This window comes from Salvelinus sp. IW2-2015, unplaced genomic scaffold (genome assembly GCF_002910315.2).
Source record: "Salvelinus sp. IW2-2015 unplaced genomic scaffold, ASM291031v2 Un_scaffold2339, whole genome shotgun sequence".
NCBI classification, from domain to species: domain Eukaryota; kingdom Metazoa; phylum Chordata; class Actinopteri; order Salmoniformes; family Salmonidae; genus Salvelinus; species Salvelinus sp. IW2-2015.
In genome coordinates, this window is record NW_019943664.1 from 75,073 (window position 1) to 79,647 (window position 4,575).

Genomic DNA, 4,575 nt, shown 5'->3' on the forward strand with positions numbered 1-4,575 from the left:
ATATACTTGTGTATTGAGTTTAGAAAGGCATTTGATGTTTACTGGTTAGGTACAGTCGTGCAACGATTGTGCTTTTTTCGCAAATGCGCTTTTGTTCATCCCCCGTTTGGCGAAGTTGGCTGTCTTTGTTAGGAAGAATAGTCTTCACACGTTTGCAACGAACCAGGCGGCCCAAACTGCTGCATATACCCCGACTCTGTTGCAAGAGAAGTGACACCATTTCCCTAGTTAAAAGAAATTCATGTGAGCAGGCAATATTAACTAAATATGCAGGTTTAAAATATGTACCTGTGTATTGATTTTAAGAAAAGGCATTGATGTTTATTGTTAGGTACACGTTGGAGTACCACATTTTCGCGAATGTGCACCGCATCGATTATATGCAACGCAGGACACGCTAGATAAACTAGTAATATAGTGATTATGATTGATTGATTGATTGTTTTTTATAAGATAAGTTTAATGCTAGCTGGCAACTTACCTTGCTTCTTACTGCATTCGCGTAACAGGCGGGCTCCTCGTGGAGTGCATGAGAGGCAGGTGGTTAGGCGTTGGACTAGTTAAGGTTGCAAGATTGAATCCCCGAGCTGACAAGGTGAAAATCTGTCGTTCTGCTACTGAACAAGGCAGTTAACCCACCGTTCCTAGGCCATCATTGAAAATAAGAATGTGTTCTTAACTGACTTGCCTAGTTAAATAAAATTCAGATTTCCGATTGTTATGAAAACTTGAAGTCGGCCCTAATTAATCGCCATTCCGATTATCGGTCGACCTCTAATGCCCACCCACCCTCTGAAAACGCTGCCGATTTGATGGCACTGGGAGTTAGTTTAACCCATTCACTCAGTTTCATGTAACTGCAAAATAATCGAAGCATTTCAGTAAATTAGTGATACAAAGTATATTGAAAGCTTCCACACACGTGTGATATACCATCCCTGGGAAATGAAATGAATGACTGCCAACCCGTAGCTTCCGTCATTGTGAAGTGCTTCTAGAGCAGGCCTGGACAATTATTTACCATGCAGGGCCACATTAGAATATATTTTCCATCGCGGGCCAGAATCATATTACAGGATTAATACATCATGTGTATGACTGACAGATATATCTACTGTAAATCACATCCAGATTGCTACTTATTTTACTTTTTTTAATAACATGCACAGAAATAAACCACATCATGTTCTCCTTTTGGAGGTATTTTCATTATTAAACATGCAATGAACTACACAGAGGGAAAAGTACACTGTGCATTCAGCACCACGGACAGAACTCTTGTTAACTGTAGTTATGCACAAAAACACCAGAAAGAGAGAGAGCTCAACATTACATTTAAACTCCTCAATCGTGTGAGGAGTGAAGTCTCTGTGGGCGTTGACTAGAGCAGTGAAGTCTCTGAGGGCATTGACTAGAGCAGTGAAGTTTCTGATGGCATCATGAACTAGAGCATGGAAGTCTCTGATGGGCATTGACTAGAGCAGTGAAGTCTCTGATGGGCATTGACTAGAGCAGTGAAGTCTCTGATGGGCATTGACTAGAGCAGTGAAGTCCGGTATAGTTTCTGACGAGCAGGATTGCTGAGACGTGAGAGTCAGTAAGAGATGATCTGTGCCTTGACTTGTTATATTTCATCACTGAAAATGTCTGTTCGTATACTACCATTGAAAAGTTTGAGATCACTTAGAAAGGTCCTTGTTTTCCATGAAAACGTACATCAAATGAGTTGCAAATGAACTGGAAATACAGTCAAGATGTTGACAAGGTTATAAATAATGACTTATATTTAAAATAATAATTGTGTCCTTCAAACTTTGCATTCATCAAAGAATCCTCCATTTGCAGCAATTACAGCCTTGCAGACCTTTGGCATTCTAGTTGTCAATTTGTTGAGGTAATTTGAATAGATTTCACCCCGTGCTTCCTGAAGCACCTCCCAGAAGTTGGAACTTTAATTAGACTTTTAATCGGGAAAGTATTCGGACACCTTTTTCCTCATGTTGTTACGTTACAGCTTTATTCTAAAATGGATTAAATAAAACATTTTCCTCATCAATCTACACACAATACCCCATAATGACATCACAATACCCCATAATGACATCACAATACCCCATAATGACATCACAATACCCCATAATGACAAAGCGAAAAAACTGTTTTTTATACATTTTTGCACATTTATTAGGAAAAAAAACAAAAACAGAAATACCTTATTTTCAGACCCTTTGCTATGAGACTCGAATTTGAGCTCAGGTACGTCCTGCTTCTGATGGTGATTGGTAGTCCCATAGGGTGGCGCACAATTGGCCCAGTATTTTCTGGGTTTGGCCGTCATTTTAAATAAGAATTTGTTCTTAACTGACTTGCCTAGTTTAATAAATAATAGAAGTGTGGCAGCCGGGAGAAGGGAGTTATAGTGATTATTTTCAGCCCAAGGGCACAACGGCCACTTTGGCCGCAAGGCATGGATTCTTTTTTAGAGGGTATTAAGGCCGCTGGGAAATTCGAAGCACTACGCACTGCCCTTACCCACGTGGATAATCACCAGGTGTCGCAGGAAGGCCAAGAAGATCATCAGGGACCCGAGCCACGGCCTGCTCTCCCCGCTTCCGTCGCTCAGACACGGGCAGTACAGGAGCTTCATGTCAGACTGGCCAATAGTTTCTACCCTCAGACCACCAGACTGCTGAATACCCACCACTAGTCAGCTACCTAATCGCCTGATTTAAAACTCCTTCTTTAACCACCTGTCTCCTCACCTTCATCTACACTGATTTGAAGTGGATTTAACAGGTGGCATCAATAAGGGATCATATCTTTCACCTGGATTCACCTGGTCAGTCTGTCATGGAAAGAGCAGGTGTTCCTAATGTTTGTACACGCCGTCTATATTTTGTAGGTTTTTTTCTTTGTAATTCCTCTCGTAATTAAACCATCTNATTGCTGAGAGGTGAGAGTCAGTAAGAGATGATCTGAGCCTTGACTTGTTATATTTCATCACTGATAATGTCTGTTCACGTACATATACTACCATATACTACCCCATAATGACATCACAATACCCCATAATGACATCACAATACCCCATAATGACATCACAATACCCCATCATGACATCACAATACCCCATCATGACATCACAATACCCCATAATTAAAAAGCGAAAAAAACAGGTTTTTATACATTTTTGCACATTTATTAGAAAAAAAACACAAAAACAGAAATACCTTATTTTCAGACCCTTTGCTATGAGACTCGAATTTGAGCTCAGGTACGTCCTGCTTCTGATGGTGATTGGGAGTCCCATAGGGTGGCGCACAATTGGCCCAGTATTTTCCGGGTTTGGCCGTCATTTTAAATAAGAATTTGTTCTTAACTGACTTGCCTAGTTTAATAAATAATAGAAGTGTGGCAGCCGGGAGAAGGGAGCTATAGTGATTATTTTCAGCCTAAGGGCACAACGGCCGCAAGGCATGGATTCTTTTTTAGAGGGCATTAAGGCCGCTGGGAAATTCGAAGCACTACACACTGCCCTTACCCACGTGGATAAAAGGAATGCATATGTGAGGTTCATCGACTACAACTCGGCCTTTAATACCATAGTGCCCTCTAAGCTCACCACAAAGCTCATGGCCCTGGGACTGAACTTCCTTGGTTCTGTTCCCGAGGACCCTCCGTGTTCTACAGGGGCTGTTGGCACAGTAAACTCCACCACCACAAAGCTCATGGCCCTGGGACTGAACTTCCTTGGTTCTGTCCCCGAGGACCCTCCATGTTCTACAGGGGCTGTTGGCACAGTAAACTCCACCACCGCAAAGCTCATGGCCCTGGGACTGAACCTCCTTGGTTCTGTCCCCGAGGGCCCTCCATGTTCTACAGGGGCTGTTGGCACAGTAAACTCCACCACCACAAAGCTCATGGCCCTGGGACTGAACCTCCTTGGTTCTGTCCCCGAGGGCCCTCCGTGTTCTACAGGGGCTGTTGGCACAGTAAACTCCACCACCGCAGACCGCTACAGAGAGTGGAACGCTCAGCCCATTGGGTGCTCACTGCCTGCCCTCCAGGACAACTACACCAGGTGTCGCAGGAAGGCCAAGAAGATCATCAGGGACCCCAGCCACCCGAGCCACGGCCTGTTCTCCTCGCTTCCGTCCCTCAGACACGGGCAGTACAGGAGCTTCATGTCAGACTGGCCAATAGTTTCTACCCTCAGAACACCAGACTGCTGAATAGCCACCACTAGTCAGCTACCTAATCCCCTGATTTAAAACTCCTTCTTTAACCTGTCTCCTCACCTTCATCTACACTGATTTGAAGTGGATTTAACAGGTGGCATCAATAAGGGATCATATCTTTTGTCCCGTGTGGCTCAGTTGGTAGASCATGGCGCTTGCAACGCCAGGGTTGTGGGTTCATTCCCCACGGGGGGACCAGGATGAATATGTATGAACTTTCCAATTTGTAAGTCGCTCTGGATAAGAGCGTCTGCTAAATGACGTAAATGTAAATCTTTCACCTGGATTCACCTGGTCAGTCTATGTCATGGAAAGAGCAGGTGTTCCTAATGTTTGT

General features: G+C 43.6%; 1 pseudogene; it reads left to right on the plus strand.

Annotated features, from left to right (window-relative positions):
- Nucleotides 1-4,575, plus strand: part of LOC112073701 (zinc transporter ZIP9-like) — a 25,313-nt pseudogene that overhangs the window by 14,124 nt on the left and 6,614 nt on the right.